Source organism: Octodon degus, unplaced genomic scaffold (assembly GCF_000260255.1).
Source record: "Octodon degus isolate 3935 unplaced genomic scaffold, OctDeg1.0 scaffold00006, whole genome shotgun sequence".
Classification (NCBI taxonomy): domain Eukaryota; kingdom Metazoa; phylum Chordata; class Mammalia; order Rodentia; family Octodontidae; genus Octodon; species Octodon degus.
Window position 1 is genome coordinate 18,899,938 of NW_004524582.1, and position 13,624 is coordinate 18,913,561.

General features: G+C 36.0%; 1 pseudogene; it reads right to left on the reverse strand.

The window, feature by feature from the left end:
• Positions 1-7,096: 7,096 nt before the first annotated feature.
• LOC111818837 lies at positions 7,097-12,768 on the reverse strand (annotated as a pseudogene).
• Positions 12,769-13,624: the final 856 nt, after the last annotated feature.

Genomic DNA, 13,624 nt, shown 5'->3' on the forward strand with positions numbered 1-13,624 from the left:
AAAAAAAAGAATGACAAAACAAAATAAAATAGACTGTATCCGTTCTTTACTTAGATAACCATACTATTAGTTTTAATTTCATGGCTAATGAAAGTTTGAGTCAGCATGTACAGTGAATGAACCACGTCACTTAGGATAAAAAGTCAGAGACCAAAATTTTGTAGACAATGAAACAATGAGACCCAATGAAAGAGACAAAGATAGTGACAGTAAATCATAAAAGGGGTTTGTTTTACTTGTTAACCAAGAACAAGAAAGACAGGTGAGTTACGTCAAAGGAATAGAGAGGGGACAAGTGTAATTCCTACAGCCTGTTTCTTCCTTCCTGTTCTTTATTTCATCTTCCAATTTCTTGTGTTCCTGTGAGGACTCTCATATTTATAAATGGTTTAAGTTTTTTTTTCCCTTTAGATTAGAGATGATCATCAAAGATGCTTAATTATTTCAAACATGATTAATATATGTGACAAATCTGCCCATGTTAAGGGGGTACATTGAAAATCTCTTGCCTTCTTCACTCAGGCTCTGGATTTGCTGTCTCACTATGTATTTGCCAGATGTTCTGTCAAGGAATGAATTGCCTTGTCTCAGAATGGGTATTGTGAAAACCTAATACCCAACAGTACTACATTTGGAGAGAGCCTTGAAGAGGAGAGTTAACCTTAAGTTTGGAGACCTGATCTAAGAAATGGCAAGACAAAGATGGTCATTTGCAAGCCAGGAAAAACATTTTCACCAGAAGTCAACATGCTGACATTTTGGCTTTGGACTTGCAACCTCTAGAACTGTGAAAAACAAATTTATGTTGTTTAATTCCCCAAGTCTGTGGCTTTCTGTTTGAGCAAGAAGGGACTGAATCAAAGGTCTACTCAAAGGGTTGGGATAAATTTTAGACATTCCCAAAAACATGATAAATAAACCATTGAAAATGTGGATTTGATAAACCACTCAAGACAATTTACATAAAGGCTAAGTATATCTTTCTAACTAAATATTTTGTTGAGTTCCACACACTAAAATTTAAAACATTTCTGGGATCCCTGAGTATTTGTTACTCAATTGTTTATAGTTGATCACAGAACGAAACTATTCTGAAGATGACTTACACTAGACTCTGATTATTTTGACTTTCACTGAACAAAGGCATGAAGAGAAAAAGAGTTATAGAAAGTGAATAAGAATAAAGCAATATGTGGAGTTAAATAAACTGAAATTTTATTTTCTCAACTGTCCAAAGTTATGTATTAGTCATATAAATGTATTTTGAAAAATACATATGTGTGTGTGTGCGTAACAATAGTTCAACTTAGCCAACTAACACAAATTTTATCTCAAATACATAAGTTTGGTGAGAGGACTTAAAGCCTTTTCTCAGTGATTTTCAAACTATAATACATTGTTATTGTTATTGGCTCTAGTCACCATGATGTGAGATGAGACAAAGAACAAATAGTGCCACGTGATCTCACTTATATATGGCATTTAAAAACTTGGTCTCCCAAAGCACAAAATAGGATGGCAGCTACCAGCTGGACCATGGTGTGAAAGTGAAAGGTTAAGAGGATATTGGCCAATGGATGCACACTCGCTTAGAGCACAAACAAATTCAAAATGCTCTTATCCCAACCTCCCTTCTTCTCTGCATTTACTTGCCATGAAAGCTTACAAGAAATCCTGCTTGAAGGGAAAATGTTAGAGTACAAGAGACACATAGATTAGTAGATTAGCAAATTCAACAGAATCTAATCAAACCTCACATAATAAGGAATGTAAAATAAGTTTAATATAAAAAATTATAAAATAAAATTAGACAATTAAGTGAAAATGTGCAATGCTTAAGAGAAGGACATAGGATTATTTTAAAATAGTTGACACTGCTTGTTTTTTTCTTCCATGAATGGGGGAGGGGGCACAAACTGATCATTCACTGCTAAGTCTGTCTATTTATGTGTCAGTATATTCCCTGGTATTCATGCCATTACCAGCGCTATAGAACTTTCTCTGGCATATAACTTTTATTATCATTTTCCTAGAGAGAGAACTCAGAAGTTATTGTGTAAGCAATTCTTTCCAACATATATTTATTTACCCTGAACAATTTTTAGACAATTTCATGGTTCGTGGACATCTGACCTCAAGCTTCTGGCAAATTGCTAGGCCTTCTCCAATCATTTGGCTCCTCCATTTTTTATGATCTTGTCATCCCTATATTTTCAGGGTTGAATTTATTTTGCGTGTAAATTTATATTACTTGTGTTCTCAGGGTTGTTCTTGGAAAATGAAAATTCAGCTAAGGCTGATGTTTAAAACTGATGGAGGCTTCAACTACCCAGGGTCCACAAGAGAGTCTTTGAAGCCTGTGCAATCAAGTAATTGAAAACAAATTGTGCTTGTTTTCAAGAGCTTAAAGCTAGCTACTGCTTGCAATGATTTAATCTTTCTCCTGTTATGTCGCCTCCCACAAGGTTGCTTATAAACTCAGGCTTTGCCAAGGGCATGTGAACACTGAAGCTACCTGTTTTCCGGTGGGTTGCAAAACAGCATTACGATACTAATATTTTCCTTCTCTTTTATGCTGAAACTCTAATGTGATGATGCTTCGGTTATAATTATCCTTCTATGCTCTATTCATTTAAATGGCTTTAACAACTTCTTTCTGAATTTCGGTTATCTGATGCCCTGAATGTGAATGATAAAGATCGCCCTTTGAGGATTATTGCCACAACATAATGAGATACAGATTAGTATCCATTCTTCCTTTTAATAATTAAGCCTTTCTGCTTCAGCAGAGCATATAGCATCTTGGTTATAAATTATGTTTCCTTCAAATATTAAGACCCTATGACTAACTTATAGCCAGACGGATGTAAAATAGCCGAGATTTCTACTGATGGGTGGTGTTCCTAAAAGAAAGTTTTGTTCACGCTCTTTCATTTTTCCCACATACTGGGAAATGTGCAAGGTACTGCTGAATCCACTTTCTATCAAGCAAGGGAACATAGTGATGCTTGATAGAAAAAAATAGGAGAGAAAAAACCTGAATACTTAGCGAACCTCACGGAACTGAGGACATTTAAATACCTACAATTTCCATGCTTGTCCTCTTTGCTCAGGTCGACCTTCAGGTCTTGGTTCAAGTACTGCTTGCCCTCTGAATTTTTCCCTGGTTTCGTGAGGCGTTTAGATAGTTACTGTGCCATAATTTACATAATGGATCTTAACACTGATCAGCACCTCTGAAGCGTCTTGCCCCCTCTCTTTCTTAAGATACCAATGATGTTATTTTCCTATCCTTTCTCTCAGTTCTTAGTTGGCATATAATAGTTTCTTGATAAATATTTTAAAATAAATAATGTTAGTAGTATTACCATCCCTACAATGTACCATGCATAGTCTTAATAATTTATTTGGTCTTACCTGTAAGGATTATTAACCCTAACCCACATATGCAAAATTAAACTTTAAATAACTTGTCTAAGATTACAGAGCCAGTAAAAATTAAAAAATTGAACCCATGAAGCCTACAAAGTCAGTTCATGGATATCCAGCGACATATTTATGCTATCCATTTTTTCTATATTTTAATTCTCCCTTTCTTCTGATTTTTTTTTATTTTAAAGAGACAAAAGAATAATAAAAAGAATACAGAATTTCAAGACAATATGATAGGAAATCCACAATGGTTATTATATTGCATACTGATGTCTTCAGAGTAGTTGCTCAGATTACCAGATAGAAGCACGCAAACTTGATCAAATAGTATAAGCACTAACTGTTCCTCTCAACAAACGAACAGAAATAGTAGTACAATTATCGTAGCTATCTTGGGTACATGTACATATCTTAACTTCCCCTTCCTTCTTTCCTCTTTTTTCTCTCCCACGTGTTCTTTCCTTCTGAGCAGTTTCTTTCCTTTTCATAGTATCTATTGTACCTGTTGGATCTTACTCACTCTCCCACTTTTTTATACTAGGGAGATAATACAATATTTACGCATGTGAATCTGATTTATTTCACTTATGAGTATGGTCTCTAGTTGTATCCATTTATGTGTAAAAGCCTGAAGTTCACACTTCTTTATAGCTGAGTAGTGCTTAAATTGATGGAGAAAATGGAAAAAAAATGATTGCTGCGCACAAATTTTGCCCTTCTTAGTGCACTAGGCATAAACTGTAATAAAAGTCATGACCTCTGGTCCTCAAAATAGATATTTTATTCAAAGGTGTGTAAAGAATACATATATGTAAGGAAGAAGTAGGAAGATGAATAAATATCTAATAGGTATCTCCAAATCTGTCTTCCTTCCACTTTTGTCCAAACTCATAGACAAACCACATAAGCCAAGGTTCTGCCTCATGACGGTGGTACGAATCCTCTTCTCTCCATACACATATTTATTTCTGATTTCAGCGGGATGATGAACTACCTAGTCATAAAAATTACTAGTATTTTTTAAAAAAGAAAACAATAGACTATGAGCTAGTGTTAGCACAGGTTTTCAAACAAACAAAGCATCCATAAAAATAGCTTTTTATGCCCTACCATTCAGAGATACATTGACAATGGAAAGACTGCAGAAGTGCTGGATTATATTTGATTTATTCGGCCCGAGTTAGTGTCTCAGGCAAACTTGCTCTTATATTAGGCAAAATTGCTCCAGGTGTTGGATGAGCACTGTCAACTAGATCGCACACTAACTGAAAGGTCATAAAACACACCATAATTGCAGATTGCTTGGCATTTAGATGAAAATGCCCAAACTATGAGAGTTTATGAAGCAGACCTAGCCCCCAAGCCATGACTATATGGATATTTTTAGCAGCCTACATAGAGACAATCTGTTTTGTGAATCATACACAGAAATGCCAAGTAAAGCAGAAATCAAAGGGATGGTCCCTCACCTGTCTAATATTTGTTCCTTTTTATGTCTGTACATAATAACATGTTATTTTTGTAATTCACTTAACAGCCTACCAATTTGGGTGATATGCGTGAAAAAAGGAGCTTATACTTACTAGGTGTGTAATAGGTGCCGAGAATAAGTAACTGTCCTCTACAATTTGTGCAAAGCGTTTGGGTCACAACCCGCCATGCACAAAGCATTGTTCACCGCCATTACTATCATGGTCTTACTCTCCCAACAATTTTTAAGAGTTAGGTAGCAAAAACAGCATGAGTCTGAACAACTGCAAGTTCTGAAATCAAACTTCGTTCCACCACTTTGTATTTGTAGCCTCTGGCTAATTTGTTAAATATTTTACACTTCAGATCCTCCATAATTAAATTACAAATCATACCTGTCTTTTAAGATTGCCATAAGGATGGAAGTTAATGAATTGAATTTGCTTATTAACATTCTAGGTGAAAGAAAAATTCCCATCAAATGGGTGTCATTATTGTTAAGAAAATCGCATTGCCCTTGGAGTTCACTGCTTCAACTTCAGTTTCAAATGGTTGTTCAGAAGCTATTTATATTTTTAATAAAAACTCTGATTGTATGTTTATAATCTTCCATGATTAAAAGCATATACGTCCATAATCCCCAGCCCCCAAACTTATATCCCTAAACCCCTAAGCAGGTTTTTCTTCTATATTACTTTTTATACTGCCCTATTTATTGGAGACATACCAGATGTTTGGAGAGTGAAGGGGTCATTTAGATTACTGTTCAATGTCAAACATGGTAAATTACTCATCCTACACAAGCATGTTCTTAATGTTCATAAGCATTTTGCATTACTGCTTCTTGCTTTAAAATCAAAGATAAAATTATTTAACATAACAGTTTTGATTTACAGGTTTTATGAGATTGACTTAAAATATTACCTATTTTTCCAATTTAAAAAATTAACTTACCTGGTTTGAAGCTTATTGTACATTTAAAAGAGCACTTAATTTTAATTCTGTAAGTTCTTTCTATCTTTAATTTAATGAAAAGCACTTTTCCTTTACTGATATGGAATTCCACTCACCCTAAAATTTTAAAATCTTGGTAAGATAAATGAGAGACTGTAATAATCATTAAAGAAGAATATTTGGTTAGCTTAACTTTAAATGTATTTAATATTTATTGCTACAAAGACTAGATTAGCTATGAATCGGAGTGAGCGTAATTTTACTATAAAGTTATGTATTATTTTATGTTCTTTTCAATTAGTTATAATTAATTATCCAGGTTCAAACCTTCTAACTTAGTTATTTTTGATTTGTGTCTCTCAATTTGCTTGCTTTTCCACTATCACTGATTAAATTATGGTTTGTAGTTTTTAAAAAAGTGTTATGGAGTTGAATCTCAGTCAGTACTGAAATTCTTATCAGCAGTGATGTTGATTATAAGAAATATCAATACATTTCTGAACCTAGGATGAAAATAAATTTAAAAAGTAGAAGTCACTATAAATCAACTTAAATACATTGGTGATTTGTGCTTAGCATTCAACACAATGACTCTACAAATATTCATTGACTAGAGTCATCTGTGATGTTTATTAAGTAGAATGAAATATTGAAGAATAATGAGACTAGGAAAGTGGATAAATAAGCAACCCAAATGCCATCAGGCTCCTAAATGTGAGTAAGAACATAAGTGTCCCACAGTCTTCTCTGTCTGAGATTGAGTTGTCCAATATTTAGAAGAAACTTACACTGATCTCAGAAATTAAGGCCCAGATGCAAATCAAGGTCAAACTGTACCCGTCTCATGGTCTCCAGGCATTACATGAGATATTTTTCACATATGTTACGTATTTTTATGATCTTCTCCAAGTACTTTAAGAATGCAAAACAGACCTTCTTATATTCCTTTTAAAAATGAGAATATAATCTTAGAAAAAGTTTTTCAATATGGGTTTACTAGTAACTGGATGGGTAGGAATGAAAGTTCATCAGGTTCAAATTTCATAATGTGATCTTCCAGTAAAGATTAAAAAATGGGCATTTTTTCCATTGTAACTCCTAGATCACTTATGTTCTTTCTACTACACAACTACATTGTGTTCTAGATTATTCTAGTATGAAGATCATTGTTCCCACTCCTTTCAGCTCTGTTTCTTTTTTTTAATATATCAGTTATTTAATTAGGTTCTTAGTAAGACATTTAGAACACCAACTTATGAAGATAACTTCCATTTATCAGAGTGAAAATGGATCACAGGTATCCCAAGAGCTGAGGAACAGCTTTGATTTTTGCTAAATCTGTGAGTCCACTGCTTTCTGATCCACCTTGTGCTGCTCTGAAATCTGGTATCTCTCTTTCTCAGTGTTGAAGATATCACCCTCTTGGTGTCTGTGTTTCCACAGCTGCTTCTTCTTGCAGTAAGCATCAGTGAGGTATTTGGGGATTTTCACTTCACTGATTGCAATTTTTGAAGAGGTGGCAATGAAAAATTTCTGGAGTGTTCTTCATAGAGGAACACGATTAAGGCTAAGAGGCCCAGTCACAAGTAGCAAGCCACTCTCCAACAGCTTCAGGAAGACCACTCTCTTGCCTCTGTGACGCCCAGTGAGGATGATCAAGATGGTGCCAGGAGTGATGCCAGCTCGAAGTTTTCTCACATGCTGTCTGAAGGGTTTCTTGCCGTGGCTCAAGAGCTTTCAGGACACATCTTCAGTAGCGTAGTATCTAGGTATTTTTCAAAGCTTCACCACCTGGGTACCTCCATTCTTGTCTCCACCGACTAGTTTTATGATCATAGCAAGAACTTTCTCCTTCTTTTTCTTCTCAACCTTTGATTTAGCAGCTATGTACTTTCTCTTGTACAAAGCCTTTCTGGAATACATAGCAGATCGAGAATATCTACCAATTCCTCTAACCAGTACAGGATTTTGGCTGTAGTGGGGCTGCCCCTTCTTAGACTTTTTGCCTTCACATTACCCTTCTTACCAGTTCCACTGGCAGAAGCCTTCTTTGCTTCAGGTTTCTTCTTTTTAGTGTCTGGCTTCTCCATTTTTTCACCCACTGTCTTACAAGATGGGAAAGGCTCTGCTCTCTTTCTTAAACATCTCTCTGGTTGATCACCTATCACAACCAAGATAGGCGCAAGTCACCTATCACAACCACTCATTCCCATGGCCGTATCTCCACGCTATTGTTTTCTCCTATGGGTTGTACCATTTTCATTCTATGAACACCCACCCCTCTTTCACAAGCACCTCCTTTATTTCCATTTTACTCTCTCTAGTAATCCAACCCCAACCATCCACTACTGCTATATTTTAAAAATCAATGATTTTACTTCCTTTCACCCTTCAGCTTAAAATATTCAATAGCTCTGTTCTTTCCTCTTCTATAACCAGTACTCTGTTATTTCATGGTTCCTTTGTTGTGTGTTGTTCTGAATTTTAAAGCACAGATTTTAAGGATTTATAATATACTCTATTGACAGAAAGAACTAAGAAATCACAGTTCTATCTTCCCAGTACTCTAGAGGATAAGCAAAACTCTCCTCATTTTATGAGTATAAAGTATACCTTGTAGGATTAATGTACCCAATGTCAAAGCAATTAAAACTAGTCATAACTTATACCCAGCTTTTCTCATGTGAGAAAACAATGAGGAAAAGTACAGTCCTAGGATACCAGAAACCTCTCATTGCAATTCAAAAATAGATGGCTGTATATAATAAATTTAACAGTTATTTAGAAAAGTTATTGGCAGCTCATAAGGTCAAAATATATGGAGACTGTGTTGATGTTATATAAGATAATGTATTCTTAGCTACTAGTCCATAGAAATCACACTGATTCAAAATCTTCAATATAGAAATTATTATTAAGCTCCTTAAATTCAAAGAAGCTCACCACCTAGCAAGAAATATTCATCAAAACAATTATAAATTAATGAGGGAAGTGTGCTAAGAAGATCCAAACAAGGACAAAGAAAAGCATTTAACCCAACCAGGAATAGAGTGAGAGCCAAATTGTGGAGGATTCTGGACCAGCCAGCATGCCTGGGATCATGAAAAAAACATAAATAATTAAAAGTAGTAACTTTTTCTTATGGCTCTTATCTAGATGTCCCCCTGAACTTCATAAACTCCTAGGTAGGGCTTTTCTGATGCAGCTATATCTAGGGTGAATGAATGTAGATGTAAGGTGTGTGGTTAGTAAACTAGCACACTGTTATGGGCATGGATAATGGGAAGGCCCACTCTCAGGGTAGGCATTCCCAACTGATAGGATGGCTGCCCACGTGGAACACAAAGGAAAAAAGGAAGGCAGGCTTTCTGCATCCCACCTGCCCTGCTAGGCCACCTGGCCTTGAAGTCAGCCTATTATGTCCTGAAACCTCTATGAGCTGTGAGCAAAGGAAGCCTTTCCTCCTGTACTTTGCATATGTTAGGTCTTTTGTCCCAGCAACAACAAAGCATCTAAGATACTCTTATTTTTGTAGATGTCATTTTCTGGGATTTTCAATCTAGTCATCCTACTTTGAAGTCTAGCTAAATCTCCACTGCTCAGTCCCACACCAGGCCAGAGAACACTGCACATCCCACATCACTGTCCTTCATTCCATGGCTTTTGAGGTGGAGTGAACAGGGGAAAGAAGAAAAATGGCAGGAGCAAACCAACAACCATTGATTAGTCACCCTGTGAGCAATCTTGCCTGTCAGTCAGGGTCCTCCAGGGGCATCACGTGCATTTCAGGTAGAGTTCTTTCAGTTGCAAGGGATAAAGTTTGCAAAAATAAGCTGAATATTGGAAGATGAGACTTGATGTTATTATAAGAATATGAAAATTTCTGAAACCAAGGTCCACATGAACATGAATTAAAACATGGGCAATTTCACATCTGAAGCTACTTTCTTTACCTCTTGAAGGTCACAGGCTGTCTTTCACGTTGACTGGCCAGCTGATCCACTCCCCTCCTCAGCAGGTGCCTCAGTACATCTCCATGCTAGAGATACACCACAGGTTCTACCTCCAAGTCTACTTCAGGAGACTTCATGCACGAGGCAAACCACTTAGTCATTATATCTCTATATTGCTGGGCTAAATGTTTCAAGAGGAAAATTTTAACATTCCATGTAATATGGTAGGTAGAGAAAATAGCAAAACACAAAACAATTTCTACTCACAATTTCTACTCACTATGTATCCTGGTATACACTGAGGAATACATACAGTGGTACCTTAGTGCATGAATTCAACTCTTTCTCAATTCTGATCACAAACTAAACTTGACAAGAACCAAATCAAATTTTGCTGTTAGGTTAACATTGCCCTAACCATTGAATCTTATACAATTCTCACCCAACCCAGCTTGAGACCAGAATTATGGAAAGAACTGAGTTTGTGAACTGAGTTGCCACTGTAATTTACTCAATAAGTGATTCATTTGTTTGTTAATCATTCCATTCTTTCAACAAGAGTTTATTGAGCATATTCTATGAACCTGGTAGTGTGTTAAATACAAGATTAGCAGAAACAAACATCTTTATTTTGTTCTTAAGGAACTAGAGGTTGTTATTTACAGGTAAGTCCCTCATGGATCAAGGAATTCCACAACCATTAATAGACGTTAAGTCACCTATTACATTGCTAAGTTCATAGTACTATATCATCATCTAACTCACACTTCACATTATCAAAGGAGTCTGGAAAACTCATTAAACACAGGACAGTTAAGTAGAAGTACAAAGGACGCACAGGCAAATTAACGAATGAATTAGGACATTCCAGACAGAAGATAAAAAAGCTTGAAGAACAACTTAAATGCACTGGAAGGCAAAGGGTTCAACCACGGAGGTACAAGGCAGGCTCTGTGGCTGGCCCACGGAGTATAAATGTGTGGATAAAAGAACTGTGGCTTACCATGACTTAATCATGCTGTGCATATGAGGGCAGGGGAATTAATGGGAATAAATTCAAAGTTTTTAAAGATACCAATCAATAATGACACCCTTCAGTTTATGCTCAGGAATATCTAACTCTGGCTGCAGCACTGAGAATGGACTACAATGATCAGGGTTAGGATTGTTAAATTTGCTGTGTCATGTTGGCTAAATTATGGCGCCAAGATTTTTCAAGCAAATTTTGCTGTGAAGGTTCTTTGCAGGTGTGATTAGCATGTACAATCAGTTGACTTTAAGTAAAGGTAATTACCCTCAGGGGATGCATCTCATCTAATCTGTTGAAGCCCCTTATACAAAAATCATGGGTTTCTAAAGAACAAGAAATGCTGACTCATGACTACAACATACTAGGAATACTCTTACATCTCTATCCTGCCGATTATCCCAACAGATTTAAGATCAAGACTTCAGTGTAAGGTTGAATGTGTAGCCTTGTGGTAGACCACTTGCCTTAGGTGAGGCCCTGGGTTTAAACCGCAGCACCACTACAAAAAAACTAAAAAGATAAAAATTTAATATAAACTCTAGCTTGAAGTCTCAGCCTGCCAGCTGGCCTTCCCTATAAATTTTGGGTTTGTCAGCCCCATGAGCCAGTGAGTCAAGTACTTAAAATCAATCTATTTTTATAGAGATGAATATAAAAGTTTCTCTGGAGAGCCCTGACAACCCTGGCAGATACAGAGGGCAAAAGGACAATTTTGCAATCAAACCAGCAAGGCTTTATTGTTCTTTAGAGATTTTCTGTGATAGAGATTGAGGGAGGCTGCCAGATTCTAGGGGCGTTAAAAAGATAAAATCAACAGAATTTGGTGTTGGGTTGAATCTAGAAGGAGGTTAGGGAAGAGTGAGATAAGGAAAGTTGTAGAGACTTTCTTCCAAGGCCACAGTGACACTCATCCAAACAAGTGCTAGCTTGAATTCACAGATTCTGCCAAATTCTAAGATGATAAGACTATGTCAGTGTAGAGCTCAGAGGAAAATATGGGCTAGAGACAACATGTCACCTACACAGTCAATGTCATCCAGATGTAATCAAGGTCATCCAGATGTCGCCAAGGGTATCTTGATATACCCAATGATGGAAGTCATTGATGTAGAAGAGGTAACTGGGCAGGGAGCAGAGGAGATGAACAGGACCAAGCTGAAGAAGAATTCAACCATGAGTGGCCTTAAATCTTCTACCATCCTTATTTGTAGATGCTGGACACCATAGGAATCACGAGCCCACCTTTCTAAGATTTCATGCTATGGTGAAGGCAATTTAATCTAAAAGGTGGAACTGAGTAAGTTATGCAAACTTGATACTAGTGGTCAATTGTACCAAGATTCTGATATTTTCTCTTTAAAAACATGCCATAGATAATAGCACACTTAATTAATTTGAACTTTCTTTTTTATTTTTATTTTTTATTAATTTTATTGAGAAGCAAATAGCAATGAGACAGTTTCAAAACCAATTAGTAAGACAGTTTCATTAATTAATACATTGCATATTGTTGTCTTTTTAGTGGTTATTCATAGTACAAGATGCAGGCATGATATCCTGTCCAAACACTCTTAGTACAAATCTTTCTTCTCATTGAATTAAGAGAAAGTAACTGCATATCTAACCTAACTATTTTGTATATACAGATACAAAGTGGTCCTTCATTTGTATCCCCTTTTTTTTGTTTAGTTTTGTCAGAGATGGGTATTCCATTGTCATTTAAATATAGGTGCGTGAATTCAGCAAAATAATCCAATATAGTCCAGTAGTCCATAATAGTGGGTTTCTCCTTGCTTTCCCTTCATTGTGAACTTTCATAAAGCACTTACCAACCACTTTTTGCTTGCATGGATCCACATTCTTTGAACATGTACTTCTATTGGAGAGGTTGAGGAAGTCAGAAATGGTGATGCATGCATATAATCCCATTACATTGGGAGCCTGAGGTGGGAGGATTACAAATTTGATCCCAGACTGGGCAACTGGGTGAATTTGCAAGAAGTGATCACAAACTTTAATATATATGTCCAGGAATGTAGCTTACTGGGAAGTCACTCTGATCATTCCCTAGTGATGAAAAAAATAAAAGTTAAGAATTGCTTGCCTACCTCTCTTAGAATTATTTTGTGTCTTAAGGACTTGTGATATCATTTACGGTGCATTTTATCATAAGCATATATCCTTTATTTTTGAAAGATGCATAGTCCTTAGGGTATTCACTGTGTGTTCAACAACAAAGAACAGCATGAAATCTGAGAACTATATTATTGATTTTACTGTCACTATTATGTTTACTTCCAACAAAGCACAAATATTTGGGCAGCTCTCAAAATCCCACTTCCACAGTTATAACTGCATTTTAAACTGATAACTGATTTGGATTTTATATAAAAACTTTATATCTCAGCTTTTCCTTTTCACACTCTATTTTGTTGCAATTCATTTTATTCATATCACGTATCTTTTAACATACCTCCTGTAGTCCTTTTCAGTACTTTCATCTTCTAAATTTTATATTAGAATTAAAAGCAATGTACCCACCATCAAAAAGAAAAGTCCTACTTTCAACCTTTTATTTGTAAAACATTTGAACAAATAGAAAGGGCTATAAACTTATATCCAACCTATATAACTTTTTTTCATAGCAGGTTTCCACCAATGGTAGCATATTCATCTAAATTCATGAATTCTTTCAAGCAAGTCATTCCCTGCTGGTCTTAGCTGTTTGTCCCCTTTGCTGCAGGAAACCAGGTGTGATGTCACAGGTACCTCCTACCACCAGAAT